This window comes from Globicephala melas, chromosome 20 (genome assembly GCF_963455315.2).
Source record: "Globicephala melas chromosome 20, mGloMel1.2, whole genome shotgun sequence".
In the NCBI taxonomy this organism is placed as follows: domain Eukaryota; kingdom Metazoa; phylum Chordata; class Mammalia; order Artiodactyla; family Delphinidae; genus Globicephala; species Globicephala melas.
Genome location: NC_083333.1, coordinates 56,025,064 through 56,039,778, shown reverse-complemented (window position 1 = coordinate 56,039,778; position 14,715 = coordinate 56,025,064).

The following is a 14,715-nucleotide window of genomic DNA, read 5'->3' as shown; positions in this document are numbered from 1 at the left end:
GATTTGTGTATATTGAAGAATCCTTGCATCCCTGAGATAAATCCCACTTGATCATTGCATATGATCATTTTAACGTGTTGTTTGGTTCTGTTTGCTAGTATTTTGTTGAGAATTTTTGCATCTATATTCATCAGTGATGTTGGTCTGTAATTTTCTTTTTTGTAGTATCTTCGTCTGGTTTTGGTATCAGGGTGATGGTGGCCTCATAGAATGAGTTTGGCAGTGTTCCTTCCTCTGCAATTTTTTGGAAGTATTTGAGAAGGATGGGTGTTAGCTCTTCTCTAAATGTTTGATAGAATTCACCTGTGAAGCCATCTGGTCCTAGACTTCTGTTTGTTGGAATATTTTTAATCACAGTTTCAATTTCATTACTTGTGATTGGTATGTTCATATTTTATATTTCTTCTTGATTCAGTCTTGGATGTTTATACCTTTCAATGAATTTGTCCATTTCTTCCAGATTGTGCATTTTATTGGCATAAAATTGCTTGTAGTAGTCTCTTAGGATGCTCTGGATTTCTGCAGTGTCCATTGTAACTTCTCCTTTTTCATTTCTAATTTTGTTGATTTGAGTCCTCTCCCTCTTTTTCTTGATGAGTCTGGCTACAGGTTTATCAATTTTATCTTCTCAAAGAACCAGCTTTTAGTTTTATTGATTTTTGCTTTTGTTTTCTTGGTTTCTATTTCATTTATTTCTTCTCTGATCTTTATGATTTCTTTCCTTCTTCTAACATTGGGTTTTGTTTGTTATTCTTCTTCTAGTTGCTTTAGGTGTAAGTTTTGGTTGTTTATTTGAGATTTTTTTTGTTTCTTGAGGTAAGCTTCCCTCTTAGAACTGCTTTTGCTTCAGCCCACATGTTTTAAATGGTCGTGTTTTCAGTGTCATTTTTCTCTAGGTATTTTTTAATTTCATTTTTGATTTCTTCAGTGATTTCTTGGTTATTTAGTAATGTATTGTTTAGCTTCCATGTGTTTGTGTTTTTACGTTTTCCCCCTCTAATTGAATTCTAATCTCATAACATTGTGGTAGGAAAAGATGCCTGATATGATTTCAATTTTCTTAAATTTACTGAGGCTTGATTTGTGACCCAAGATGTGGTCTATCCTGGAGAATGTTCCTTATGCACTTGAGAAGAAAGTGTAATCTGTTGTTTTGGGATGGAATGCCCTATAAAAATCAATTAAATCTATCTGATCTATTGTGTCATTTAAAGCTTCTGTTTCTTTATTAATTTTCTCTCTGGATGATATGTCCATTGGTGTAAGTGAGGGGTTAACGTCCTCCACTATTATTGTACTACTGTCGTTTTCCTCTTTTACATCTGTTAGCAGTTGCCTTATATATTGAAGTGCTCTTAGGTTGGTGCATACATATTTATAATTGTTATATATTCTTCTTGGATTCATCCCTTGATCATTATGTAGTGTACTTTCTTGTCTCTTGTAACATTTTTTATTTTAAAATCTATTTTATCTCATATGAGTATTGCTACTCCAGCTTTCCTTTGATTTCCTTTTGCATGAAGTATCTTTATCCATCCCCTCACTTTCAGTCTGTAGGTGTCCCTAGGTCTGAAGTGGGTCTCCTGTGGACAATATATATATGGGTCTTGTTTTTGTATCCATTCAGTGAACGTGTGTCTTTTGGTTGGAGCATGTAATCCATTTACATTTAAGGTAATTATTGACATGTATGTTTCTATTACCATTTCCTTAATTGTTATGGGTTTGTTTTTGTAGTTCTTTTCTTCTCTTTTGTTTCCCATTTAGAGAAGTTCCTTTAGCCTTTGTTATAGAGCTGGTTTGGTGGTGCTGAATTCTCTTAGCCTTTGCTTGTCTGTAAAGCTTTTGATTTCTCCATCTAATCTGAATGAGATCCTTGCTGGGTAGTGTAATCTTGGTTGTAGGGTCTTTCCTTTCATCACTTTAAATATGTCATGCTACTCCCTTCTAGTTTATAGAATTTCTGCTGAGAAATCAGCTGTTAACCTTGTGGGAGTTCCCTTGTATGTTATTTGTCATTTTTCCCTTGTTGCTTTCAGTAATTTTTCATTGTCTTTAATTTTTGTCAATTAGATTACTATGTGTCTCGGCATGTTTCTCCTTGGGTTTATGTTACCTGGGACTCTCTACACTTCCTGGACTTGGGTGACTATTTCCTTTCCCATTTTAGGGAAGTTTTCAACTATAATCTCTTCAAATATTTTCTTGGGTCCTTTCTCTCCCTCTTCTCCTTCTGGGAACCCCATAATGTGAATGTTATTGTGTTTAATGTTGTCCCAGAGGTTTCTTAGGCTGTCTTCATTTCCTTTCATTCTTTTTTCTTTATTCTGTTCCACAGCAGTGAATTCCAACATTGTATCTTCCAGGTCACTTATTCGTTCTTCTGCCTTAGTTATTCTGCTATTGATTGCTTGTAGTGTATTTTTCATTTCAGTTATTGTATTGTTTGTCTCTGTTTTTTTTTGTTGCTGTTCTTTAACTCTTCTAGTTGTTGTTTCTTTATTTCTTCAAGGTCTTTCTTTGTTGAACATTTGTGCATCTTCTTGATCTTTGCCTCCATTCTTTTTCTGAGATCCTGGATCTTCTTCACTATCACTATTCTGACTTCTTTTTCTGGAGGGTTGACTATCTCCACTTCATTTAGTTGTTTTTCTGGGGTTTTATCTTGTTCCTTCACGTGGTACAAAGTTCTCTGCCTTTACATTTTGTCTGTCTTTCTATGAATGTGGTTTTCATTCCACAGGCTACAGAATTATAATTCTTGCTTCTGCTGCCTGCCCTCTGGTCTCAAGCTGTATACTTCTGACAAAAATTTATTTTATATAAATAAAAACCTAATAATCAGAAAAGAGGAATAATAATGTAAAAAAAAAAAACTTCCAAGAAAATCAATAAACTGTAAGATATCAAACAAGAAGGCAATAGGAATAGAGATCATAAAAATATTTACTATTTCCATAAGGAAAAAGGCAATTGCAGTTAAGCAATTTCAGGATTGTCTTAGCAAATCCATTATTTCAGGTTCTTATCTCTGCAATTCTTTTGATATCAGGAATGCTGTGGATACTAGACATCATATTCTTATGCAGTTCTATAAAATGCATGTTCTCATGCAGGAAGGGGGAAGTATATAAGTGTCTTATTGCTGCCATAAGAAATAATTACAAATCTAGCAATCTAAACAACACAAATTATTTTTTTAATTCTTTAGATCTGAAATCTGACATCGATTTGACTATGCTAAAATCAAAATGTTGGCAGGGCTATGTTCCTCCTGGAGGTTTGTGAGGATCCTTTTATTTGTCTTTTCCAGCTTCTAGAGGCTGCCTGCATTCTTTGGCTCATGATCACTTACTCCATCTTCAAAACCAACAATGGCTGGATGAGTCCTTCTCACATCATACCTAAAGACCCTTCTTTATCATCACATCACTCTCTGACAACAGTTAGGAATGTTTGTCTGATTTTCAAGGCTCTTGTGAGTAGATTGGATCCTCCTGGATAATCCATATCATAGGCATACATTTGATTACATCTGCAGAATCCCTTTTGCCATTTAAAGTAACATATTCATAAGTTCCCGAGATTAGGACAGGGTCACCTTTGGGGGATCATTATTCTACCTACTACGGAGGGGTTGACAGTTGATGAGAGAGCTCTTTTAAACTGCCTGTCTCCTTTCATCAGAGAGGAGATATATTTCCTAAAAGCCTCAGGCAGACTTTCCCTTATAACCCATTTACCAGAATGAGTAAATGCAAAGGAAATAAAGTAAATATCTAGCTTTTCCATCTTCTGCAGAGGGAGAAAAACCAGATGACTCTTAGACCACCAGGATCAGCCACATACTGCTTTTCCATGGTTTTTCTTCCAAGAAGAAAATGGCAGAAAAATGTTGTAAAATGTCCAAATAACAAAACTCTCCTTTAACTCTGTGGCATTAGGTAGATACAATAACATATGCAATATCTCAGGAAATAAAACATATAGGGCTTCCCTGGTGGCACAGTGGTTGAGAGTCTGCCTGCCAATGCAGGGGACATGGGTTTGTGCCCCAGTCTGGGAAGATCCTACATGCCGCAGAGCAGCTGGGCCCGTGAGCCATGGCTGCTGAGCCTGTGCATCCAGAGCCTGTGCTCCGCAACGGAGAGGCCACAACAGTGAGAGCCCCGTGTACCACAAAAAAAAAAAAAAATAAAAAAAAAATAAAAATTTCCTTTGAATCAAAATTTTAATGATGTACTCCAACAAACTGAAAGGTAAATGATGATGGCTAATGATTGAGGTTGAGACCTTACTCTGTGCTGGCAATTTTCAAAGAAATGTTAGTTAATTCTCACCATACTCTTGTGAAGGAAGTACTGTAATTAACCTCATTTCCAAATGAGAAAACATCACAGAAAGATTAAATATTTTTTTCATTGTCACATAGCTATTCAATAGTAAAGATTCAACCTAGCAATTCCAACTCTATAACTTACTCTTCATCATAAAATTATAATTTTACATAAAAATTTGTGGTGCCTATGAGATTATAAAATGAAAACTTCTAGAAGACAGTTTAATATATTCAGTCTAAACCTCAGAAGTGAGGTCTAGATTGGAGATATAGATTTCAAAACATGGAATTCAAATGAAACTTCAAAACATAGATTTAAAAATATGTCTGTTGGGGAAGCTGATGGCAAGAGTTTGGCAGCAACATAATAAGCCACGAGGAGGCCAGTAGAAGCATGATATTGGGATCACAGAAAACTGAGGGATGGTCTGAGCAAGTGGCTAGTCAGAAGTTAGATAGTCCCAGAAGAGTACCAAAAAATCATATCCTATGGCTTGACAAGTCCAGAAGCCCACAGGGTGCCTTTGGTAACACAAGAAATGTCTGAAAAATCAGGGGGAAAAAAGGTACCAAACAAAAACTAATACCAGTAATTACACCACCTTATATTCATGTAGTACTTTAAGTGTTTTACAATTTCTGATTCTCTTCTATTTTTTTCCTCGTCTAAATGAGCATTAAATGTGATGTAAAAGCAAGTGTTTCATCGTTTATTCTAGGAACTTGTATCTGCTTCTCATAAGGCAGGAGCCTGATGTTTTCAGGAAGAGATGATTGAAAACGTTCATCTCTACTGCCAAAATAGTGGCTAAACAAGAACAGTTCCAGAAATTGGGAAGGGATGCCTACATATATAACTTTCTGCTGAAGAAAACCCTGGAGCTTCTTGAAGTTGTTATTGCTGTTTCTGTTTTAACTCAATCTTATTTTGAATAAAGGTCAAAACCATCATTTTTGTTCACTTAATAATATAACATGATCATTTTTCCCCATATCAATCCATATAATGTTCTTTCTTCTTAACGGAATCAGCATTCCTAATTACTTCCAAAAATCCTGTAGGAAAGCCTCTTTCATATTCTGACTTATGCATGAAGAACTGTAAGAACAATTCAGTTCTCAATGGGCTTGCATTTGGAATATTTCAGAAACTCTCTGGACTTCTCTGCTCTGTTTTATTAACATTGACTCCCAGCATTATATTAGAATAGATTTTATTTTCTCTTTATGTCAATTACATTGATTGACAGTCTGCAATGAGTTTCCTAGTAACACCTAGGGGATGCTTAGGTTTCCTACTTTACTTCATAATATTGAGAACTTGTCACTAAAATGTCACCTTTCTTTTCTGCTGATGAAGACAATTTACTCTTAACCTCACATATAATTTGCAAAATACAATAAGACTTTAGATTATGCAACTACTTGACAGCTTGGATTTTTACATGGTTTCTTCCCCACCACCAACCCCAAGTAATAATCTTGAATTCTCTGTGGGAGGTAGTTAAGATTTATCTGTTAATTGAATCATGGCTACTTGTTCTGTCTACATAAAGCCAAATAAGTTTTTAAAGCATAAATACTAAATGATTAATTACTACATTGTACCAAAAATATAGGCTCTGAGCTTAGATTTGAGTTTCTTGAACATAGAATTAAGCACAGATAATTGATCTTTACAAATCTATAAATATCTACATTGGAGGTAAGTGGAGTAGATCAGTACACTAAGCCTTTACTTTGAAAATAATTTGACAGTTAAACTGCATATTTGTCCCCTGGTAGCCTTGAATGTTCCAAGTAGGTATTAACTTAGCCCTTTTCTCTTGTTCTTAAGATCTTCTCCTGCATGACCAACCATCCCAATATCACTTTTTGGAACTTATATGGGTTTCACTTTTGTGTTGTACTAATATATATGTCTCTAGGATTTTTTTCTTTTGACCTACACTATGCACCTTGTTGTTTGTTGAATATAACCATCATTGTGGGTGAGAAACCTCAAGTCTTAGCCTAAAAGGAGGAAAGGATGTCTGGAAAGGAAAGGTTATAGAGAAATAAAACTCTTAAGGAGGTGTGTTTTCAAATACTTTTATATTGGAAATATATAGTACCCTTTGCAATGCTAAAAGAAATTATTGCTTAATCAATGCTATTTTCCCCCCATTTTAGTTTGTCTAATTGTATAGAGCACAACTCTGAAACCAGACCACGGAGTTTAAGCTTTATAATCTGTGTGAATTTAGGCAAATTACTGTAACTGATCTGTGATTCACTTTCCTCATCTAAAAGAGAGATTAAGAATTGTGTATTAAGTCCATAGTTTTTTTTTTATGAGAAATAATATACAACTAGAATACTATATGCAAAGCACTTAGGACAGTGCCAACCATATAGTAAGCACTTATTTAATCCTTACTGCAAGCAGTTAACATAATTGTTTTTATCAGCTTAAACTTCCAGAATAATTTCTTTTTAAATTTCAATCCATATTATTTCAAACTTAGTTTGACATTTTTGACAAAAGGAGATATGCTCTCTAATTATTTAATAGTTACAAAATGCTGGATTTACACAATCATCATGTTTTTGTTTTCCATTTCTCACCTCTGCCTCTCAACAATATTCTTCATCCTTCTCTGCCTTGCATTATGCAAAATGATATTGAACATTGTGAACATATCACCAGAACTCCCTCACAAGCTGGCTTCTACCGGCGTTTGGCCAGTGGAAGTCACCAACAGCATATCAGAAAAAGGGAGGAGAGAGGGGTTGGGATATTTCCTCTCTCTCCTTAACATTGTGTTTGACAATCTGTGGCCCCATCAAGAATAGAATCTAACACCTCTTCCACAGCCTCAGCTCTCACTGGTTCCTCTGACACTATTACTCTTGTTGTATTTCTTGCCCTACAGGAGAAATCAGCTTCTCACAGTTGGTTTCACAGATTTTCAATATTCACAGCAATGCCCATATGAAATAGTCTCTTTAACTTTTCTTCATTTAACTTATCTGGGACAAATTATATGTCTAATAGTCTATTTTAATATAGTATGACTTGTGTCTCTACTTTCATATAATACTATCAAAACTTATAGGTAAGTGATTTTTAAATTTGTGAACAAATATGCTTTCAAATTTCCAGTTACTGTCTTAAAGGACTTAAAAGACCATGTCCTGTTCCAACCATCATAGCTGGATGATGTGTTTGCAATCAAACACGTCCCTCAAGTACAAGTGTTGAATTAAAAATATTTATTATGATTTACAGTTATGCATTCAGGGGATGTGCCCAAGAGTCACAACTGGTCACTGTAATGGCATATAATAAGAACATAAATCTAGTTACAGAAATGGAAAAAAGGCTCATCAGTAGAAGAGAATCCAGCAGACATAGTATTCCATACATGGTAATCCAGATAAAGAGTTGGTATCTGGGAAAATATATATGCATTATAGATAACAAGTGGTCAAAGCCTAGGAAGGGTGATAATATTGAACATGGACAATATTTTGTTAAATAGGATATAGGAAAATAGCCCGAGAAAAATCTCTCAGCAGCTTTCAGAAGTTCACCTACCAAGGGACCAAGAACTGAGTTCTAGCCTCTGGAATGGGGTGTGTGTGGGGGATTGTCAAAGTGAGGGCAAACACCTTAGCATGTATGAAATGTTCGTATTCCAAAGCAAGGAAGATGGAGAGCATAAGCAATGTTGGGATCCAGTTTCCAGAGTGGGATTTAGGTGACAAGCTTGATGAAAACTATATAAAAGTTCGATTTAACTGTGTGTAACATGTTTCTTTTTTTCCCTTATTATTTTATATTAATGTGTATGACAAAGAAAAAGTATCACACATTATGTGTGAAGTGAAATAAATGATCAGAAGTGAATACTTCCTACTAACCCCCACCCAAATTAGGAAATAGAACATTTTCAGCACCCAAGAGACTTCTCTTCTGTTTCTCACTGATCACTACCCACTACCAGTATTCTAATTTATAATCATAATTACAGCTACCCTTTTTAAAACTTTATATAAACGGTTTCCTGAAGTATATGTTATGTTCTGGCTTCTTTTATTAAATATTACATTTGTGATATTCATCTATGGCATTGCATACAGCTGCAGTTCATTTATATTTGTTATTGCAGAGTATTCCATTTTATGACTATACTACAATTTATTTATACATTTTTTTTATCCATTCTACTGCTGATGGATACTTTTGTTCAGTTTGGGGCTTGTTAAGAATATAAAGTTTCTATGAAATTATATGTATTCTGTTCTAATTACACTTGAACACCTATTGAGTATATACATATAGAAAGGTTGGGTCATAGCATATATACATATTCAACCACAGTAGATAAACCAAGCATTTCCCAAGACGATGTATTAATTTCCTATCTCACCAACAATATATGAATATTGTTGATCTATTTCCTTGTGGTGATTTTGTGTTGTCAGACTTTTTTTGATTTTGATGAGATATTCTGATGAGTTTGTAGTGGTATAACTGTTATTTTAATGAACATTTATCAAATAATTAATAAGACTGAACAATTTCCATAGTTCTATGAGGCATTTGGATTTCATTTTGTTTTTCAAAGTGCCTGCTCATATCACTTTCCTATTGTGTTGCCTGTTCTTTTTATATGGATTAGTGTGTTTTATATGTAAGTGATGCATATGAAAATTTTGTCATTTATATATGTGTTAAAATATATGTTTCATCAGTCTGTGGCTTGTCTTTGTGTTCTCTAATAGTGTAGTCTAATAAACTGATGTTTTTAATGTAAACATAGTCCAATTTTTCAAGTTTTTCTTATGGTGAGAAAAAGAAAAGTTGTATTCTCCAAATTTAAGAAAGGAAGTCGAAAAAGTTTGGCCCTGAATTCAAGCCCTAAGCAAGTAAACACAGTGCCTGTTTAACCAGCACCAATCAGTCATTAACAATTCTGCTTCAATATGCTTACTTTTGAATGTTAGACAATCCCAAAAGGCCATACTTCCTCTGCTCTCTTACTTTTTTTGTAAAGTCAGCCAGTCCTTGAATGTTGTACTTCCCCAAAAAGTCTACAAGGATTAGCAGTTTGATTTGTTCTGCAAAGACAGTTTTGTTTTGTTTTGTTTTTTTGCTTGGAAAGTAATAAATTCAGCTTGGTTTCAGATATACTTGAGAAGTAATCTCTTCCCTTAGCAATACTAGCACTGATTGAAACTTATTTAAGAAATCTGACAAGTACAAATGTTATTGTTCACTCATAATTTTGATAGAAGCAGAGGGGAAGAACAATTACACCTAGGACTCTTAGACCAGTGAGTGACACGAAAAAGGCATGCAAAAGAGAGCTTCCCATTTCTAATTGCACACCAACAGGTTCTTGTGTAAAATGAAGAGATAAGTGATATATAACTTGTTCTTCAAACTGGAACATCTTCAGACAGAGATGATACAACCTCAACTAATTATAGAATTTTATCTACAGATTCTTAACTGGCTTCCTGCTTAGTGCAACTAATTAAGTTATTTTCACTGGACTAGAGGCAAAACAGATGAATCTGTTCAGCCACTTCCCCTGGTCTCCATCTCAGTTCTTAATTACCCTTCTAAGCATCCCAGTTCTTAATTACCCTTTTATACATGTATCCATGTATAAAAGAACCTGACCACTTTCACCATGCCAGGTTTGTGAAGAAGTGTAAATCTCTAACAGGCCAGTAAAAGAAAGATTGACACTATTGGGAGACATAAAGAGCTCCTTACCTTGGAAAAATAGTGTTTTAACCTCTTTACTTTGTATAATTCAAGCTCAGATACTATGTTTCAGTCATAAGCCTTCACCCTGATTGATAAAGGATATTTGAAAGGGTTGGGAGGATGCTTGAAGGGGTTGAGGGGACACTTGAGCTTTCTTAGAGGATGTTGATGCAACCTCCCTAGTTCTATCCTGTAAAATTTGATTATACTTATTTTTGTATATTATAAAATTTCTGCTTTTTTAAAAAATTTAATTGTTGCAAAGTGATGTAACAGACAATTTTTAACCAAGTTCCAGGCTTGTTTTGAAAGAAGCTCAGGTCCACAAAACGGAGTAAGTCATACTCTTCAATGCATAGAACTCTATTATCAGCGTTTCTTCTAATAAACACAAAATACTTTTTAGATTCTTTATTATTCTTTTCATTTGCTTCCAATAGGCACAGGTATCTATGTATTTAAATTATATCCTTCATATTACTGTCCAGAGTGGTGACCATGGAAGTGCATCATCACGATGTCCCTCCAGGAAATTCTATTGGAGAAAGCAAGGCTGATTGACACCCTCCTGCTGCCACCCTCTTAGCTCAGTCATAACCTTCACCACAAGCCAAATTTTTCCTTCCAGTGACAGAACAAAGAGGGCTATTAAACCTGGACCATTATCACCTGATGTGAGATTTCTGTAATGGCTACACGTTTGGCCTGGGGACTCCCCCATATGTTTGTGGTCCAAGAAACTTCTCACACTATTTCTCATTCCCCTCACCTTTCACAGGAACAGTTTTGCATCAGTCTGACAACTCTCCCTGAAGACTCCTGCATATTCCTCTCTTAATTTTCACATATATTTTACCAATAAATACCTTGGCTTCTGCCTCTTAGAAGATCTGAACTGACACTTAACAGAGAGAGAGAGAGAGAGAGATGCCTGAAAAAATCAGATCCCTGATTGTGTTTCTTGTTAGTTTTATTTATTTATATAAATGATATATTGCTATAGATTACTTTTGGAATTATTTTATTTTATTGTTTTCCTCAACATTATGTTTACTAGGGAGATTTATCTCTTTTTATTTATTTATTTTTTCTAACATGGACTATTCTACCATAAGAATATATCACACATTGCTTTTCATTCCCCTTTTCGTGTAACCCTAAGCTGTTTCTGGTCTTTGTTACTATAAAACATGTCACTTTAAGGACTCTAGTTAGTTTCTTCCAGTGAACTGGTGGAAGAGTTTTTCTAGGGTATTTGAAATACTGGTTGTATAATTAATTGAACAAACATTTAATGGTTTGTAATTTCCATACATACTAAAAACAGCTTTTCCAAATTCCTGCATCAGTTAAAACTCCCACTAGTAGTGCTGAGTTCTCTTTGCCTACATCCTTATTATCATTTGCCATTGTTTCCTTTTGCAATTTTTGCCAGTCTGGTGAGAGATATATCAAATTTCATCTCTCTGGTTATTAGTGAAGCTGAGAATCTTTCTATACATATATTTGCCACTTGGGATATCTTTTCTGTGAGTTACTTATTCATACCCTTTATCATTTATTTTCTACTGGATTTCCTATCCTTTTAACTTTATAATTTCAAATTTCAGTTTCTCCTTTCTTAAATAAGTCTTTCGAATATGTGTGTGTGTGCATGTGTCATTTGTGCTTATTTGTTGTAACACGTTTATTAAGGTATATTTGGCATACAATATATTGCACATAATTAAAATGTATAATTTGACAACAATAGACATACTTATACACCCAGGAAACTATCACCGTAATCAGTATAATAAATATATACAACTCCCCTAAATGATTCCTTGTGTAACTTTGCAATTCTTTTCTCCAACCTCTTCTTTCTATACTTTTTTCTTTCTGCAGTCATCAGTTGTCCAGCTTTCTGTAATGATAGGTTACTTTGCATGTTCTTGCCCTTATACTAATAAACAATACATCATGCACTTGATCATGTACTGTGTCTCATCATAATAATTTTAAGATTTATCCATGGTATAGTGCCTACTAATGGTTCATGCCTTCTTATTTTCAAGTAACATTTTATTCATTTGTATATACCAGAGTTTGTTTTTCCATTCACTTGTTAATGGACATTTGGGTTGTTACCAAATTTTTCCTATCTCAGATAAAGCTGCTCTAAACACTTCTGGAATACACTTTTATTTATCTTATATAAATACCAAAGAGTGAAATGGCTGTGTTGTGTGGTAAGTGTATGTCTAACTTCTTAAGAAACTGCTAAAGTGTTTTCCAAAGTGTTTGTACCATTTTACAGTTCCAGCACCAGTGTATAAAATTTAGTCACTGTGCTTATACCCCAAAACTGTGCATGATCAGCGTTTTAAATTTTAGCCTTTCTAATTGGTGTGTATCTTATTTTGATGCTAGTTTGTATTTTCCTAATGAACAATGATTTCAAGCATCTATTCATGTGCTTATTTGAAGCCTGTATATCTTCTTTGGTAAAGTTTATTTAAATTTTTTTAACCTATCAGTATTAGATTATTTGACATTATTATTGAGAATTTATTAAGTATTCTGATACAAGTCCTTTGTAAGATTTGTAAATATTTTTATCATTTCTTTATCTATCACTACCAGTTCACATTACAAATTTAGTTTATTCTCTCTTTTTTGATATTTTTCTTATAATTCCTTCCTGAGAGAAATACTACTTCTTTTAATGTTGTTAATTTTGTTGAGAATATAGAATAGTATGTTCATTGCATTTCTTAGAATCATATTTTATCTAGAGTAGATTCTTAAGGTCAATTTTTATTTCTTGGTTTACTTTTTCAACTTTTTAAAAGTTTATCTCTACATAGATTTAATTGTTTTTTTATTTTCAAACTTTTTTTAAAAAATTGGGGAATACCTACCAGTTTTACAATTTGCTTAAAAATAATTGGATGGGCATACATGAGAACTACTTTGGCCAAGAGATTTAATTTTTTATACATAATCTCAGAGCATTTGATCAAAATGTATTCTTTGACCTGTGATATAGGCATATCAATCAATGAAACAGAATGAAGAGTTCAGCAGGAGACCCACAGTTATATGATTAATTGATTTCAATAAAAGTACCAAGGTGATTCAATAGAAAATAATTTTTCACCAAATTTTGTTAGAGTTGAGACAATAAAAAATTTAAAAATGGGAAAGATACTCATATAGGTAAAAAGACAGAACCTTGAGCTATCTTGCTTTGCTTACCACATACAAACATTATTGGTATTGGATTACAGAGCAAAATGTAAAACCTAAAAATACAAACATCTAGAAGAAAACATGTAGAGAATCTTTATAGATTTGGATCAGGCAAAGTGTTTTTTTTTAATTTGACATAAAATAAATGTGAAATGTAAAATTTAAAAAGTGGTGTAGAGCTTTATCAAATTTTTAAAATGATATTCAAAAGAATCTGTTGAGAAAATAAAAGATAGAGAGGAAGATCAAGATGATGAAGTAAGAGGACATAGAACTCACATCCCTCCATGAACACATCCAAAATACATCTATATGTAGAGAGATTCTCACTGAAAACTAAGTGGGGACAGGCAGAAAGACTCCTGTATAACCAAGTCTGTAAGAAAGATCCATAGGGAATCAGGTAGAAAGGTAAAATAAACAATTGGGTCTTGAACTATACCCCTTGGAGGGGACTCAGAGGAAAAGGGCTATTACACAAGTGGAGATCCTTCCTGGGGAGTGAGTGGTTTGAGCCACATAGTGGGATCCCCAGCCCTGGGGTCATACACAGGAAACATGAGGCACCTTGGCTGGTTGGAGGGCCAGAGGGGCTAACAGAAGCACTGTGGAAAGCCTGGACTCTGCTCATGAAGAGCACATGCATGCTTGCTTTTTCTCAAAGCAAGGCAGAGAGGGAGAATAAAAAACTGCTCCAGTGACTGGCTGGTTTCCCATGACCACCCAGGTGCTAGCCCAAGCTTGAGCTGGGTGAAGGTTCCAGCCCTGCTTGCTTTGCAATGTAGCTCCACACTGGGGTAAGGGCTTGGCTGTGAGATAGAGGGGCAACTGAGGCCTGAAGTGGCATCTGAGCAGGGTGGGGGCAACCATTGTTTGTGCTTACACAGGTAATGCATCAGAACCAATCTGGGTCTAGGACTCTGGTTAGACCACCACAGCCTGTTCCCAGAACCATGCTGAGTGCCCACATCAGACCCTCATGCTCCAGCACTGCTCCCTTCTGGGGCGAGGGTGCCAGTTACAACACTTGGAGACAGTGGACTGATCCTCAGGGCTTCTGCTCCAGCAGCCTGGGACATGACTGTGCCTCCAATAGGGTGGTAGTGGCCACAGAGTAGAGGGGAAGCCCCTGCTCACACCTGGCTCTGGCTCTAGGCCCTTCATTTTCAGCCACACCTTCTACCAGGGTAATAGCTGCCAGCACACCCTGAGGAAAGATATGACTTGTGTTCACAGCAAATTCTGCTCTCCCAACTAAGCCACTGGACATACACAGACTGTATAGGAATGGCCCCAGCCAAGGACATCCCTTCAAGACCATAATAGGAAGCTGTTTTACCTAATTTCATAGAGACAGAAAAAGTTAAGCAAAATG